This window comes from Rhinoraja longicauda, chromosome 22 (genome assembly GCF_053455715.1).
Source record: "Rhinoraja longicauda isolate Sanriku21f chromosome 22, sRhiLon1.1, whole genome shotgun sequence".
NCBI lineage: Eukaryota > Metazoa > Chordata > Chondrichthyes > Rajiformes > Arhynchobatidae > Rhinoraja > Rhinoraja longicauda.
The window spans coordinates 19,017,485-19,035,776 of record NC_135974.1 but is presented as its reverse complement, the minus strand read 5'-3'; the positions used below and the strand labels follow the sequence as shown (position 1 = coordinate 19,035,776).

Here is an 18,292-nt window from a genome sequence, read left to right as displayed (position 1 = left end):
ATTTGCAATGGAATCAGTAATTCCGGTCCAATGGAGACAACAATATTTTGAACCTTTGCGATTGACTATGATGGAAAAGGGCAAATAAGATAGAGGTGATGATTGGAGCAATATTGGGGCTGGGGAAGCTCAAAGTTTATTTTTAAAAAAGATGAAGGCTGGAGTCAGGATGTTGGGGTGTAATTTGGAGTAGGGAGCAGGTAACAACATCAGGGCGAGGATTATCAGAAAAAATCTTGAGGCGGGAAAGAATTGCGGAGAACAATTAGGGGGAGATAATCCAGCAGGGGAATGTGGGAAGGCAGTGAGAAGATTGGTGAGTGGGCAAAGGTTGAGGTTGTAGGGGGAAACGATTTACAGATGGGGAGGAGAGGGGAAATGTGGAGAAGACTGCAGGCGCTGTGTAGGAGACGAGGAGTTTTCATTAAGAGATTTGAGAGAGGCAGGAAACATGCTGATGTTATTTAGGGATATGTGTCCTGAAAATAGCTCGAGTAAAGCCACTAGCAACGAAAAACAGGGCATCATGTTTTGCTGTCTCAAGATAGTTGATGACCAAGTACAATTTGTCCAATGCTATTTTGGAGTTGACTTATGCATGCTTGAAGATCTCCGACTCAATGCTAGAGGTGAATTCCCTCGGCAGATAAAATGGAGGCCATTTTATGAAACAGGCATTGCAGTTCAGGGGAGCAGAATTGAGCTGAGGCTGTCACAGCAATGTACCATGAAGCATTGAACAAAAAGCTGTTGCTGCCACACCTCTCCTTGCTTGAGGACCACTAGGTATTTATATCTTGGCTATTTTTCAAAACTGCTGCACTTGTCTTTCATCTCAAGTGAAGTTGATTCTGTCCAAATGTATTACTGAACAGGTTTAGTTCATGTAGCTAGTTCTACACGAGTGTGTTTACACTAGATTGGCAGATGGGTGGGATCTTATACAGGACCAAAGCTTATTGGTTAGGGAGCATGGCATGGTAGAGCTAAGAGGTGACATTATGGACGGTTCATCTAGTGCGGCTGTATGGGTGGAGCTGTGGAACAAGAAAGGGATGAACTCTGTGTTGGGGATGTACTACTGCCCCCCAAACAGTCAACAGGAATCAGAAGAGCAAATATGCCAGGAGATTGCAGGCAGCTACAGGTCTCATAAGGTTGCCATAGTGGGGGATTTTAACTTTCCCAACATTGATTGGGAATATCATAGTGCAAAAAGGTTTAGCTGAATCATGTACCCTGTGGTAAAAAAACCAGATCTAGGGCTCATTATTTAAAATTAAAGGGTTGCCCCTTTACTCCACAGATAAGAGAAACCTTTTTCTGTCAGATGACTGAATCTCTAGGACTCTCTTCTTCAAAGAATCTTGAATATTTTTAAAGCAGAGGCATGTAGATATTATTTAAGTAATGGGGTGAAACGTAATCAAGGACAGAGGGGAAGGGGAATTGAAATTGCAATCAGATCAACAATGATCATAATGAACATTGTCTTTCTGCTGACAGGATGGCACGCAACAAAAGTTTTTCACTGCACCTCGGTCAGTACACGTGACAATAACTAAACTGAACTGAACTGAACTGAACAGTGGAGAATTTTGGAGGGGCTGAGTGGCATACTCCTGCTCCTAATTTGTTTACCAGTTCGTCTGTAAAGATAGCTCCCATGTTAAAGCTATTTAACATATCAAAACAAATAAAGCCTTCTTTGATAAAATCCTGTTTGTACATTATTGTCATTTTTTGGTATTCATTTTACAATTCAAATTTCATCTACCATTAGTACCAGGGGAAAACACCTGCCCTAATTGGGCGAATAGCCTCCTCCTGACCATATCTATGACCAATGGAGACCTGTACACCTGTGAATCTGCTACTCCTTCAGATTGATGGTAATGTTACTGTGTCTCCCTTATTTTGATAGATGAGCTCCTTGATTGAATGAAATCATCACGTGTTGTAAAGCAATAAGTTGTCTCAAGAGGTGGAATTATGTTGATTGTGCACATGCAACCTTTAACCTGTCTGTGAAAATTCTGAAGAAACTTGGAGTGAATATCGGAGGAAAAGACCAAATCTCTGCTTTTCCTCATTAGCCTGTCCTTGGCTGGAATTTCTACTTTGTAATTTTTTTTTAAAGCCCAGACTCTACGTATCTATGCCTGCATTTATACCATGATCTTGATTGAACAGGAGAGTAATGTGGTGCACCTGTTTTATAGCAATTTCAAAGTCAGTCAGACTGTGGCAGCGAGAGCTTAAAGTCTCATTATGGAAACAGATAAAGTATTCTGCCTTGCAAATACACCATTAGTTCTTGAATTCATTAATTCGTGAAGAAATTACAGGATTAAGGGCCACAAATGTTTTCCACACATGCCTGTACATTTTTCAGGGATTATCCAGAACCTTGCTGAATGATGAGGAGAGGGATTTCACTGCTGGAAGGTCCAATTGGCTGGAAAAGTGTTTAATAATGGATTTTTTTTCTTCCAGTCTTAACGATTCAATGCATTCAGTTTTTTCAGCATTAACTCACCATGTGTTCCCTCTGAAAGTGTGGCTAAGGCCAAGTGGATCACAAGGTCCATTGTAGCCCCTGGCCAACCCACTGGAAAGCTACCTTTCCAATCCCCAACAATAATGTAGCAACACTCTTTTTCCGTTTTTGTTTAGCAGATCTGTTACTTTTAAATTAAAGAATTAAAATGGATTGTTCACCATGAAACAAAGTACAAGAAAGATTGATGTTATTTTTAAATTTGAGCACAATTCATCTCTTTATCTATGGTGAACTTTCCTTCTTAGGGCTAGATGGGCCGTGAACTCCAGCAATCTAATTTTTGAAAGTCAACCAAGTGAATTGTTTTGCATTTATTAGCTTGCTTTGTCTTGCGTGTGCATGAAGGATTGGATGACATTTTAAGCACTTCTACTTCCTTAGCAGATAACTTGCTAAATGTGAACAAAAATCACCATGAAAAAGCAAATTAAAATGGAAACATTGGTAAGACACTGGGGCGGCATGGTGGCACAGCGGTAGAGTTGCTGCCTTACAGTGCTTGCAGCGCCAGAGACACGGGTTCGATCCCGACTATGGGTGCTGTCTGTATGGAGTTTATACCTTCTCCCCATGACCGCGTGGGTTTTCTCCAAGATCTTCAGTTTCCTCCCACACTTCAAAGATGTACAGGTTTGTAGGTTAATTGGCTTGATATAAATGTAAATTGTCCCTAGTGTGTGTAACATAGTGTTAATGTTCGGGGATTGCTGGACGGGGTGGACTAGGTGGGCCGACGAGCCTGTTTCCTAAACCAAACTAAACTAAACTAAACTGAGTTTCCAAAGAACAATTGCCAGGTTAGTGAGTCTAAATTGGTTGCAAAGTAAATTCTGTGTTTTTTGCTGTCAGCAGAGTTCAACACATTAACACTATTATAGTCAGTTTAGGACTACCAGTCAGGGATGAATGATTTAACTTCTATTTTAGTGATTAAACACATGTATTACTGCTCAGTAAAATGGAGTTTATACATATTAAAAAAAGGGAAATACATAGCATTGTTAAAGTAGATGCAAAGACTAAACAAGACCACACTACAGTGAATAGCTAGGCAATGTTCGGCAGAAGAAAACATCTTGAACATCACCTGCAGTACAAATTAACAAGTAGGTTAAGCAAGTCTTTACAAGACTGAAAGAGTTCAGCTGATCTCTGACACCTTATGGCCCATCAGTTTTTTTAATGGTTAAAGGAAATGAAATTTATCCAATGTGTATTTTTAGTTTGATTTAACCTTAAAGTCTTTGATGAGTCCCAACAAACATTGTAGTCAGGCATGTTACCGTTTCAAATCAATCTCATGCAGAAGTCTATAATGCATCAGTCATTACCATAACCTTGGTCACAATGTAAAGACACTGCAAAAAAGGGAAGGAAGTTAGCAGCTATAATATGAAGAGGGGTCTCGATCTGAAACATCACCTATTCCTTTTCTCCAGAGGTGTTGTCTGACCCGCTGAGTTACTCCAGCTCTTTGTGTCTATCTTCATTACTGCATATGCAGTTCCTTCCTACACATATAATATATTGCATGCAGGCACAACAATCGGGGTTAATTTACACTAATGTGAAACTATTTCCTCTGAAAGAAGGACAGTATTCACTTCATAGCTGTCACCGTAGTGAGGTTTAAAAAATTCTGGATATAGTTATAATGTAAACCGGTATATCAACATTAATCAATGAGCTATTCTTCCCAACAGGTTTGAAAATAAAATTCATCAGGACCAGATGATTGAAACCCCTGTGGCACCAAGGGAAGGAAAGCTGGAAAGCAATGCTGGTTTTAATCACACTGTTAGTCTAAGATATTTGCCTTGATATTGTTAGTGAAATCATTGATTGGACCCCATGATTCTGTGGTGCTGAGCTAAAATATTTTAAGATTTACGGTTTCAGGAGAAAACATGTCTTCATAATGCTTGCTGATCAACAGGAAGTTAGCCTTGGCTCAGTGGTACACCTTGCTATAGATTCACGAAGCTATAGGGTCGTGCCCCATTCCAGAGACATGGCCATTTCATCAAGGGTGTGCATCAAGGCAGAGCACAACATGTGCTGTGCTGTCTTCTGATCCAAGGAAATTCCCATATTGTCTGAGCCAACATTTACTCTTCAAATAATTAAAAACATAGACTTGTACAGCACAGTAATGAGCTGTTTCAGCCCCAGTCAACACTTGAACTCCGCCAAGCTGCACTGGATCTCCCAGTTGCTAACCATTTAAGCTTCCCTTTCCATTCCAATACTGACCTTTCTGTCCTGGGCCTCCTCCATTGGCTGAGTGAGGCCACACTCAAACTGGAGGAACAGCACCTCATATTCCTCTTGGGTAGTTTTCAACATTATGGCATAAGCATTGAATTCTCCAATTTTACATAACTACCCTCAACCCTCCACCCCACCCCCCACTCTTCCCCCTCACACCCCGCCTACCCCATCTCTATATCCTACCTGGACACACCATTTCTCCCCTCCCCTTCCCTTCCATGCATATTCCTTCCTCTCGCTTCACAATTTGCATTTCTATCCGTATCCCACACCTTTTATCTTTTCATCTCTGGCCTTTGTCCAACCATCTGCCTTTCTAGCCCCACCCTCATGTGCATCCACCTATCACTCACCAGGTTCTGTCCCGACTCTCCTCTCTTCCAGCTTTCTCCTCCTCCCTTCCACCACAATCTGTCTAAAGAAGGATCCCGATCCGAAATGTCACCTATCCATGGTCTCCCGAGATGCTGCCTGACCCCTTCTGTTACCTCAGCACTTTGTGCCCTAGTGTGTAATGAGACACAGCTCCAAATCCATCTTTAAATTTCCAGACAATACCATCATTGTTGGATGAAGAATGGGTAATAGTGAGTCATAGTACAGGAGAGAAATTGATAATCTGATTGAATCTTGCCAGAAAACAATCTTGCTTTCAGCGTTAGCAAGACCATGGAGCCGATTGTTTACTTCAGGAAGGGAAAGTCGGGAATCCATGAACTAGTTTAATTGGCAGGGACAGTGGTAGTATGAGTCAACAGCTTCAGGGGCGTCCATATCTCTGAAGATCTTTCCTGGGTCGAACGTTTTGGTTTGGGTGGGACGTGATGAGGGGACCAAGTAGTTGCAGAGGGAGTGGTCTGTGCAGAAGGCTGAAAAGGCAAGGAGGTGGGAAGATGCAACTGGTGATGGGATCACACTGGAAGTGACAGAAATGTTAGAGGATGGTGTGTTGGTTGCAGAGTTAATGAAATCAATGTGTTCTGCATGGGTGCAGGCGGCAGCCCCAATGCAGTCATCGATGCAGCAGAGTTGCAGGATGGTGCCAGTGTACACCTGAAACAAGGACTGTTCGACGTGACTAACAGAAAGGCAGGTTGAGGAAAAACTTTTTCAGTCAGAGAGTTGTGAATCTGTGGAATTCTCTGCCTCAGAAGGCAGTGGATGCCAATTCTCTGAATGCATTCAAGAGAGAGCTGGATAGAGCTCTTAAGGATAGTGGAGTCAGGGGGGTATGGGGAGAAGGCAGGAACGGGGTAGTGATTGAGAATGATCAGCCATGATCACATTGAATGGCGGTGCTGGCTTGAAGGGCCAAATGGCCTCCTCCTGCACCTATTGTCTATTGTATAGCTGGAGCCCATGCGAGTGCCCATGGCTACACCTTTAGCTTGGAGAAAGTGAGCGGAGTCAAAAGAAAAGTTGCTGACGGTGGGGTGGACGAGAGCGTTAAGAGAGAGAAATTCATTGGGTCTCTGTTCGAGGAAGAACCAAAGGGGCTTGAGACCTTCCTAGTGTAGGATGGAGGTGTAAATGCACTGGACATCCATGGTAAAGATGAGGCAATGGGGGCCTAGAAATTGAAAGTTAATGAAGAGTTGAACAGCGTGTGAGGTGTCTCGGATGTAAGTGGAGAGGGACTGGACAAGGAGTGATATGATAGAATCAATGTATGTCGAGATGAGTTCAGTGGGGCAGGGGCAGGCAGAGACAATGGGTCTGTTAGGGCAGAACTGTTTGTGGATTTTGTTGAGGAGATAGAAGCAGGCAGTGTGGGGCTGGGGAAACAATGGTTGGAGAATGTGGAGGGCAAGTCGCCAGAGACGGCAAGATCAGAAGCAGTCTGGGAGATGATGGCCTGGTATTCGCCAGTGGAGTCATGGTCAAGGGACAGGTATGAGCAGGTGTCTGAGAGCTGGCGCCTAGCCTCAGCATGGTGGAGCTCAGCCTTCCATGTCAGCGGGGTTAATAACAATGTTGGAATTGTTACTAAGTGCGCGGAGGGCTGTTACATTTAGAGGAGATGAGATTGAAGTGGGCAAGGAGAGTAGAGATGTCCAGACGGTCTCTCTGGCAATTGGAAATAAAAAGGTTAGCGAGGTTAGAAGGCTGGCAGGGGGGCTCCATTAGGAGAGGGAACGTTGGAGGTGGGAGAAGGGGTTGCACTGGGAGACGAGGAACCCTTCCCATAGAAAAATGTCCAGAGGCGGCAGCGATGGAAGAAGAGCTCTGTCACGGCAGGCCCAGAACCTGCTGAAGTGTGGATGTAGGGGTACAAAGGTTAGGCCTCTGTTGAGGACTGAACGTTCTGGATCTGAAAGAGGGAGGTCAGGGGGAATGGTGAAAACACAACATGTGTGCCGGCGGACGTGGGCGGGTCGTGGAGGAAGGTTCGGGGGAGGTTCTGTGGGGGTTGATGGGGACTGAGAGGGGAGTGGCGATTGTTGGGTAGTGCAAGGGTGGAGGTAGGAAAAGTAGCATGGTTGAAGTAGCAGGACCCAGAGGCACCATTATTGATGTTCCCTGTTGAAGAGTGAGAGAAGTAGAACCCAGAAAAATCAGCAAGGGAGTCAAGTCCATTTGCTGTGTTGGATCCAGCAATGTGTAAATCCCCAGACTGGAACTGGGTCTGGAACCCAGGTGAATCGATGGCTCTGGCCTGCCGGTGGGGGGGGGGAGGCAAGCATTGGCGGAGTCAATGGCTCAGGCCTGGGGGCAGCCGCAGTGCAAGAAAGGGTTGGCAGTGGCATCGGTGGGCATGGTCTGGGTTGCCCTTTACTTCCTTTGAAGATTGAGGAGAATCGATGTTTTCTGATACTCCTGTACTTTTCAACAGGTATACGGTGGGGAATATACTGATTGGTTGCATCATGACCAGGTTTGATAACTCAAACACTCAGGAACAAAGGAGGCTGCAGAAATTGTTGGGCATTGCCTGCTCCATTATGGGTACTGATCTCCCTACCATCGTAGGGATCTAGAGGAGGTGCAGACTTAGAAGAGCAGCTTATATCCTCAAGACTCACACCACCCTTGCCATGTTTTCATCTCATTACTACAAGTGGGAAGATGGTACAGGGGCCTGAAAGACATGACCTTCTGTTTCTAAAGCAGCTTATTCCCAACAACCATTAGACTCTTGAACACTGTAACACAAACCACATCCCACCTCAGCACATATGATCTACATCTAACTTTGTCCTGACCCTTCTCTCTTCCAGCTTTCTCCCTCCCTTCACCCCACCACAATCAGTCTGAAGAAGGGTCCCAATCCAAAATGTCACCTATCCATGTTCTTCCGAGATGCTGCCTGACCCATTCTGTTACCTCAGCACTTTGTGCCGTAGTGTGTAACGAGACACAGCTCCCAAATCCATCTTTAAATTTGCAGACAATACCACCATTGTTGGAAGAAAAACGGATAACAATGAGTCATAGTACAGGAGGGAAATTGATCATCTGATTGAATGCTGCTAGAAAACAATCTTGCTTTCAGCGTTAGCAAGACTTCCAGTTTCAAGAACGGCTTCTTCGCAACAACCATTAGACTCTTGAACACAGCATAACACTAACCACAACACTACCTCAGCAACTATGATGTACTCCAGACGTTTTATTTTGATTCCACTTGCGTCTTCCAATATTGTGGCTTGGTTATTTAGCACTAGTGATTGTCAATTTATTGCATGATTATTGTACATTTATTTGTATGTTATTATATAAATGGGTCTGTAAAGCAGCAGCAAGTAAGAATTTCACTATTCTGTTGCTGGTGCAAATGACAATTAAGTATAAGATAGACACAAAATGCTGGAGTAACTCAGCGGGACAGGCAGCATCTCTGAAGAAGGGTCTCGACCCGAAACGTCACCCATTTCTTCTCTCCAGAGATGCTACCTGTCCTGCTGAGTTACTTCAGCATTTTGTGTCTATTTTCGATTTAAACCAGCAGCTGCAGTTTCTTCATAACAATTAAGTATGCTTGGTGAACACAAGCAATCAGAATGGCTTCGTGAAGGGGAGAAATCTTTGAAAAATGTATTGCAATTCTTTAAAGAAATATCAACTAGTGTGGTAGATACAATCCCATTGAAACACGGAAGATTATTAGGTTGCTTGAGGACCTTTTCCTTTTATAGTTAAGTGTGGAATCAGAGAGCATGGTTTCAGAATAAGAGAGGGCTTATTTTCAACTCATCGAGGAAAAATGTACTTTCTCAAAAGACTTAATTGAGATGTATAACATTATAAGAGGTGTTAATAGAGTAAATAGGAAATACTCTTTTCCTTTAGCCTTGGGTTCTGAACAGAGGTGATCATAACATAAACTTCCGTAACAGTCTTATCTCTAGCCTTGTTGTAATCACCCTTTCTTAAAGGTATGCTGCTCAACCCTGGTGGAAAAATTTTCACCTGAGGATCAAAACCAGAGGGCATAGGTTTAAAGCAACTGGTGGTGATAAAAAAGTACTTTCTGGACTCTGGAATTTCTGCTCAAAAAACGACGAAAAGGCAGAATGCCATCATATTTGAGCAGTTCTTGGTCATGTCCTTTAAGAGTTATAAAGTCATAAGGTCATAAGTGAGAGGAGTAGAATTAGGCCATTCGGCCCATCAAGTCGACTCCACCATTCAATCATAGCTGATCTATCTCTCCCTCCTAACCCCATTCTCCTGCTTTCTCCCCATAACCTCTGACACCTGTACTAATCAACAGTCTATCTCTGCCGTAAAAATATCCACTGACGGCCTCCACAGCCTTCTGTGGTACAGAATTCCACAGATTCACCACCCTCTGACTAGATAAATTTCTCCTCATCTCCTTCTGAAAAGAAAGTCCTTTAATTCTAAGACTGACTTCTAGTCCTAGACTCTCCCACTAGTGGAAACATCCTTTCCACACCCACTTTACCCAAGCTTATGATCCACAAGCCTACAGAATGAGTCCTGGAAATTTTTGAGAGTAGGTCTGTTAGCTCTTTATCGATTTTCACAGACATGAAGGATTGAATGGTGTCCTCCTATGTCATAATTATTCTATCTTTCTCCGATGTTTCCATATAAATGGAAATATTGGCTTTATGCCGACCAAACATTTTCTGCAGAAAGCATTGTTGTTAATTCTGTTACTATAAAATAAATTATAAATTTAACGAAACTAATAATGGCAAGGATTTAACCAACGTACAGTAAACCTATTATTTTCAACCATGCTAACTGCTGTAAATGGATAAGAATGATAAGGTACAAGACCAAAGTGTACTTTAGTACCAAAATTATTATACTCTTGTACATGATTCACTTTTCTTTAATTTAGTTCCTTAGACAAAGGAATCAACAAATCTAGTTTTTTCCATTGTGTACATTTTTTTCATGATTTATAAGGGGAGATGATATAAACCAGGCGTTCCTATCATTCATGTAGACAATTATTAAAGGAAATACAATAAAAGTGGTTAAAATGAGCTCAACAATAAAATGAAAAACCAAGACTATTTTTACTTTTAGTGGAATGAGTTGCAAAGGCAGAGAGTTGGTTAAAGGAACACATTCTGGGATGTGACAGAATGATTGATTGGAAACAGTGGCAGACAGGAATTCAAAACTAGTTTTAAAAGGAAAGCAGATAAATATTTGAGAAAATAGAAATATTTAAAAGGGCCAAATTTAAAAGAGAAAAGGACTAATCACACCAAGCCTGGGAAGCCACAGGTCCAAAAGTTTATTTTAATGTAAGTGCAAATGATTCAATATATCCGAATTTTCAAATGACACTGTTATCTTAAGACTAAATTCTCATCATCCAGAGATGCCTGAGATTATAACTGAAGTTGGCATGACAATAACTTCTAGAATGAGACAGGCTGAAATAAATACCAAGTTGCTGTTTTTTATGCATTCAGTGTGAGTGGAAATGCAAGTTGATTCCAGATTTCAAATGTAACTTGTGACCCAGGGCATGAAGTTAAGTTCTGACAATCATGTTTATCAAAAATATTGCATTTATATGGGAAACTTTCTGAATGATGTAATTCATCCAAATCTAATTACTACAGAGTGGTACAAGGAATATGGGATTTATATCATTTGAAAGCAAAATCAGAGTTTGTGATATGGAAAGATCGAAGGAGCTAATATACAAAAGGTTGAGGAGATTTGATTAAGATGTTGAAAATCATAAATAGATTTCACAAATTAAATAAGGAAAAAGTTTTATTCAGCATCAGAAGAGTTGAAACCAAAGGTACTGATTTGAGATGATTGATGAAGGAATCCATTGCCATATGAAGAAATGCCTTAAGTTGTGAATTTATGGTGGTTTGGAATGCGTCATCTTTAAGTGCAGGAGAATAAATTTCATAAAGTAACATTAAAGAAGGAGTCATAAATATTACCAGGGATCAGAAAATTACTAAACTAGTTACTAGACTAGTCTGAAGAAGAGTCTCGACCCGAAACGTCACCCATTCCTTCTCTCCTGAGATGCTGCCTGACCCGCTGAGTTACTCCAGCATTTTGTGAATAAATACCTTCGATTTGCACCAGCATCTGCAGTTATTTTCCTACACTAGACTAGTTACGATTAATTAGAAAGTTTGACCAAATAGTTGGAGCAAGGTTCCTTCTATGTTTTTTTCATTCAATTATTCTAAATATAGACTTGACCCAAAGAATATAATCTGTTTATTAGTGCCATTTAGAGTCATAGAATCATAAAATCACACAGTATAGAAACAGGCTCTTTGGCCAACTCACCCATGCCGAACAAAATGCCCCATCTAAGCTAGTCCCTCATTTGCTGTCATTTGACACATATTCCTCTTTCCTATCCATGTACCGGTCCAAATCTCTTTATGTGTTATTATTGTACCTGCCTCAACAACTTTTTCTGGCAGCTTGTTTCTGCTATCCACCACCCTTGGTGAGAAAATGTTGCCTCTCAGGTTCCTATTAAATTTCTCCCCTCACTCCTTAAACCTCTGCCCTCTAGTTCTTGATTTACCTAAGACGGTGCATTCACCCTATCTATTTTCATGAATTTATACAACTAAGACTTTCATAAAAAAGGACAAAATAAGAAGTGTCTCAACCCCGGATGTCACCTATCCAAGTTCTCCAGAGATGCTGCCTGATCTGCTGAGTTACTCCAACATTTTGTGTCCTTTTGTGTATTTACCAACATCTGTTCTTTGTTTCTTCATTAAGACTTTTATACACCTAAGACTTATACACCCACACACCTTCATAAGAGATTCACATTATTGAGCTTTTAATGAACCGCTCACTCACTGTCTGCTCTTCAGTCACACGTCTAAAAGCCTTGAAACTAAAACTCTACTCATAAACATTTGGGGCATGTTCAAGTTACAGAACATTTTAGCCAAGTTTCTTGAAAGGAATGATAAAAAACACATAATTGACTTGACTGTTGTCTTCCAATGAAAAAATGTTTGCCAAGAATATCTTTAGATGAAGAAAAATGAGAATCCAAACATTTCATGTAGGAATTTCCAGTGATTGACTAGCATAATTGACTTCTGTGATACAAGGTTTATGGCCTCGATCGTATGCACATGATTGTGATCTTACTAGAACCAAAGCTCAGCATCCTGACAGATTAACGGTAAATGCCAAATTTCTGCATCCTTCCAAATAATATTTCTCTCTGTATGAAGGAACATGTTGCAAAAGATGGCAGATGCTTGGCTTTGCTTTACATGTTCTTCATACTGATTTGGAGTTTTGTGTACATCTTAAAATATTTCTGGCAAAGAGACTTCAGATCTCATTAGTACAGCTGTCAAGATACTTGCATATTTATCTTCATTCTATTCAAGAAGCATCCCAAAAATAAGAAAGGAATTGTGAAGAATGAAAAAATAAGTTATTTAGTGTTTGCTGTCCAAATAAAATGGGCGGCTTGGTGGCGCAGCGGTAGAGTTGCTGCCTTACAGTACTTGCAGTGCCGGAGACTCGGATTCGATCCCGACTCTGGGTGCTGTCTGTATGGAGTTTGTACGTTCTCTCCGTGACCGCGTGGATTTTCTCCGAGATCTTCGGTTTCCTCCCACACTCCAAAGATGTACAGGTTTGTGGTTAACTGGCTTGGTATAAGTGTAAATTGTCTCTAGCGTGTGTCGGGTAGTGTTAATGTGCGGGCATCGCTGGTCGGTGCGGACTCGGTGGGCCAAAGGGTCTGTTTCTGTGCTGTATCTCTAAACTAAACTAAAACTAAACTGTATCATAGTCATACACATCTATACTATAGATTCACTTTGGTGCCTCCCCAAGATAAAAGATTAATGGCAAAAGATTTACTGCCAGTGACATTGTCATAGTGTCTGGAGTGAAGCATGGAATAGCTTCAAAGAAACATTGATGAGGAAAATATCACAGCACCAATGCAAATTCTGAGGGTTTAAAGTCTTAACAGCAATATGAGTAGTTACCATAAGAACAGAAATAATGAGGGAAATGTGCATATTTAAGTGCTGTAACTGTTCCATTTACTCAAAAGTTCTATAGTTTGAATCAAACGAACAAATTGGAAAGATTTGCTACAGTAGCAAAAAGATTATGTATTTATGACTTCAGTATAAGCATAGAACAAGGAAATATTCATACTACTGGAATGTTAATAAACAGTGGTGGAGAGCAATTCAAATTACATTCTAGACATTACTAAACGCACCTCGGACTTACTGGTTTATACCGATACTGAGCTTTATAGGTTAAAAGTGTACAGACCTTACAATAATGCTCAAAGGCGTTTCTTCCATGAGCTTTGAAATTGAAAAGCTAGCAGAAAAAAATCAGGTACCCAGTGGGTCACAGGGTGGGGTGGGCAGGAAGCGAACGATTGGAATGGAGTGTTTGATGTAGATGTTAGAAAGAAATGGGTTGGTTCTAAAGCACTATGGAGAGGAGCAATAGGCATCAGTAGAAGGGAAAATCAGGATCATCAGGGGATAAAAAATAATATTGGACGTGGGTAAAAGGGTGCATGGGTATCAGAGGATGGAGTTCTGGGGTCCAGGTGCAGGGAGGGGTCAGGGGCTGGTACATTGGTATGTTTTTCAATCGGGTGATAGGGTGAGGGGTTGGGTAGGTAAAAGGATATTGGGGAGCATCAGAAATATGATCTGGGTACCTAAGGTCTTGAGCAGCAGACAGTTGAGAGGTCGCCATAGATTGTGAACGAACATCAAGAAAACTTTAAAAAAGTGAATCTACTTTAAAGCAAGGGACACCTTGGACTCAGAAGAAACATTCCAGAGAAGGTCAGGCACCCTCTAACTAATGCTGGAGCAGACCTCAACTCTCAATGTGAGTTGACAGCTTGAGTGTCAAATATGCAAACAAAATTTGCTATATCAAATTTATTACGTTATATCAAAATGTATTCTGTTATATCAAAATCTATTCTGTGTGTTGTTTGATGCCACATCCTGGCAGTCTCTGTCATATGTGTGTGCTACAGGTCAGATTTAGAGAAATGTGCTAAGCTTACACGTGGGTTTGGGTCAAAATAACTCAAAGCACTAAAACGTGCAGACATTGAGAGTAATTCTAACTATTTTCCTATTCTAACGTGGGTATAAATATCTCTGTTAATATATCAGAGATGGAAATGTGCAAAAGCTAATACATTTGATAATAATTTTGAGGCTTTAACTTGCCAACATTAATGGTTTCACAGTACATTAATTGATATCTCACTCAGCATTATTCTTCCAGGGATCCCCGAAGAAAAGTCAATAACAATGAAAATGAAAGAACATGCATAGTGGTAATATTAATCCCTAATTATTTTAACCTGCACTTTTAAATCATCTCATTACATTTTAGAACTAACATATCAAACAGTCAAAATAGATAAGATTGCATGCTATCTGTGGTTATCTGTGGAAAAAAACGAACCTCTTGAAAGTGTTCCACTGAAACTCCTGCGTAATCTATATCTCCAACCAAGGTATGATGGGATGTCATTCCTTCAATCATAAATATGGAACAGAAGTTTAAAAATTCAATAGGTTGACAGTTATGTTTCCACCACTTTTTGAGCAAAAGGTTCCCCTTACTTCCCCTGCAACTTTGGTCTGACTAAACTAGTCTGAAGAAGGGTCTCGACCCTTCTCCAGAGATGCTGCCTGTCCCGCTGAGTTACTCCAGTTATCCAAATAAATAGAGATACGAGAAATAATTATTGTCCATATTACTGATTTCATGCCCTTTAATTTCTCAGAGCAGTCCTGGAAGATCACCAACAATTTCCCTTCCATTTTCTTTCACCACTAATTTTGTAACTACCCTGCTACTGGCTCTGTGCTTTATTTCTATTGTTGCCTGTCTTTGTACAATATATCAAAATCTGTAAATTATAGTACTGTATCCAAGCTCTTGGGATTACAATCCTGGCATTCAGCTTTGCAGCTATCTGTTCCATTAACTACTCCCTTGTAAATACAGGCCAACTTTCCTCTTTTCTATCATAAGGGTTCCATTCAATATCTATTAACATTAAGTAAAAACAACACTCACAATTCAGCAGCTTAAAATGTTCTGCTTTATTTCATTTTCCACCACCAAGACCTCCAGTTCAGCTTTGGGAAATCTTAGTGAACACTTGCTCTCATGGGTAACTGTAGTTTATTTTGAGGCACAACCCTATTCCAAATGAAGTCAGCACCATCTCCGGCAGCCTTGGTCCAACTTCCAATTGAAAGAAGATTTGCTTTTGAAAAACACTAACAAGTAACAATGTAAGGCCCTGTTGACATGAGAAAAAAATGACCGGTTCATTTAATTCTGGCTGCCTGCAGCTTTCACAACAGTGAGTAAACAGCATGAATGTAACTTGCTGGCTGTATTACATTGAAATTAAATTGGGTAATCATTGGCGAGCGCGCACACACGCACACAAACACATACTCGCACAAACACACACACTCACACTCACCCACACAGAGTGTATGTTTAGTGACTACCCATTTTAACCTAGTGTTACTTGATGATAAAAAACTGCTTCTCCACAGCATGCTAACTTCTATAATACTTGAATGAACATCAGGGAATTTCTTTGAGAAGCATTCTGCTAGTTAAGGTTTAAAACAAATTTTATCAAGTATAACCCAAAATCGTTTGAAATCATTCATGGCCTCGTCCAATTCTTTGAAAGTGGGAAATTTCGACAATGTTCTTATTGGTAGAAACAAGGAACTGCAGATGCTGGTTTACAAGATGCGCACAAAGTGCCAGAGTAACTCATTAGCTATTTTTAAAGTGGAGACGGCTAGATTCTTGATTAGTAAGGGCGTCAAAGGTTACAGGGAGAAGGCAGGAGAATACGGTTGAGAGGGAAAAATAAATCAGCCATGATCGAATGGCAGAGTAGACTCAATGGCCAAATGGTCTAATCCTGCTTTTATGTCTTATGGTCTTATGGAGAGCAGAACTACGAGACACAGAGGAGACATGGGTGGGAGATCCATCTGTGTCAGTAGGGTGGAAGCCACGTTTACTGAAGAAAGAAGACATCTCCAATGTCTTAGAATGGAAGCCACATCTTGGAGATAGCATCTTTGCAAGAGGCAGCGTGGGAGGAAGTGTCATCCAGATAACCGTGGGAGTCAGTAGGTTTGTAGTAGACGTCAATCAATTGTCCGTCCCCTGTGATGGAGACAGAAAGATCAAGAAAGGGAAGTGTCAGAGATAGTCTATGTGAATTTGAGGGGAGAGTGGATGATAATGGTTGTTAATGTAGTCAACAAGTTTTGCAGGAGGCAGCCCTGATGCAGTCGTCGATGTAGCGGAGAAAGAGTTGGGGAATGGTACTTTCGGAAATGCAACAAAATTGAAAGCAGAAACTATCTGGGGAAGAGGTCTCTCCTGCAGAATACCATCATCATCATATACTTACCACAATGCAGCATATGGAAAATTGGCTGCTTAGGGCTGTCAATTTCCAAACAAATAAAATTAAATAAAATTAAATATTCCAATAGTTACCAACTTAATTAAAAACCTGTAAATATAATACATTTGACCTTTTGTGGCAATAATGGTACAATTGTCTTGAATGGGTTGAATTAGATAAACATTGGAGTTACTCAAAATAAATTACAGCTCATGAATTTAATTGGCAACATCCTGTTTCTCTGCTAAAAGTTAAATTGTGGAATTTGCTTGCCAATGGAAGCATAATGGTAATAAAATCATAATGTTTCTACTGACTTATTTTGTAAACCATGGCTGCAGTAAATTCTTGCATTTCTGGTATCCTTATCTTTCCCAACTTTATGAGGCCCTCGTCTGCATTTTGCATCAAAGAAAGCGGCCCTGCTGGCCAGCACAAGTCTTATTAAAGTTTCTAAAATGATCTTAATTAGTTCTGCATTCAACATTATATTTTTATCCCCAGTGCTACCTTTGGCATTCAACTTGCTCATTCAGGGCTGATAAGCAAAGCTCGCCTGTCCTGCTTTCAACTGTGGCAGAGCTAATTTAAAACATGAGCTTTTCTTGAAATTGAAACTAAAATGTTTTGATTGCCATTTGTTTCCTGCATTGATTCCCACTGCTGAAGTGCACAAGCTCATCTTGTCTTTTTTATAATGTTCTCCGATGCAAGTTAACCCATGGACTGAGTGTGTTAAACATTCCCACAGTGTCTCCCAACAGACAGGGAGATTCAAAAGTGGTCTTGGGGCAAGTCTCTGAAGTGGAACTTGAAATTAAAACTTCTTATTTTAAAGGTAAGAACGCTATCACCTGAAGTATAGAACACCAGGAGGACCAAACCATAGCAGGCTATCTCAGATTTTTCAGTAAATGTAGGATTCTTAATGCCCCTTCTCCTATACATTTGTTTCCAACTTCTCTTTTTGTAGTTGGTGCATACAGTGCATTCAGAAAGTATTCAGACCCCTTCACTTTTTCCACATTTTGCTACCTTACAGCCTTATTTAAAAATGGATTAAATTCATTATTTTTTATCATCAATCTACACACAATACCCCATAATAAAAAAGCAAAAACAGGTGTTTAGAAATTTTTGCAAAGTAATTAAAAATAAATAACTGAAATATCACATTTACATAAGTATTCAGACCCTTTACTCAGTGCTTTGTTGAGGCACCTTTGGCAGCGATTACAGCCTCAAGTCTTGGGTATGACGCTACAAGCTTGGCACACTTGTATTTGGGTAATTTCTCCCATTCTTCTCTGCAGATCCTCTCAAGCTCTGTCAGGTTGGATGGGGAGCGTCGATGCACAGCTGTTTTCAGGTCCCTCCAGAGATGTCCGATCGGGTTCAAGTCCTGGCTTTGGCTGGGCCACTTAAGGACATTCACAGACTTGTCATGAAGCCACTCCTGCATTGTCTTGGCTGTGTGCTTAGGGACGTTGTCCTGTTGGAAGGTGAACCTCTGCCCCAGTCTGAGGACCAGAACGCGCTGGAGC

The 18,292-nt window shown here is 40.9% G+C and overlaps 1 long non-coding RNA gene across 1 annotated transcript in view; it reads right to left on the bottom strand.

The window, feature by feature from the left end:
* The window catches only part of LOC144604670 (uncharacterized), a 37,920-nt gene extending 22,325 nt beyond the window's left edge, over positions 1 to 15,595 (bottom strand). Inside the window, exons 1-2 of the long non-coding RNA XR_013548758.1 lie at positions 15,374 to 15,595; positions 14,753 to 14,823 (exon numbers count right to left, since the gene is read on the bottom strand). This is a non-coding gene — a long non-coding RNA (uncharacterized LOC144604670). The remainder of the gene's footprint in view (positions 1 to 14,752; positions 14,824 to 15,373) is intronic.
* Between the last annotated feature and the right edge of the window lie 2,697 nt (positions 15,596 to 18,292).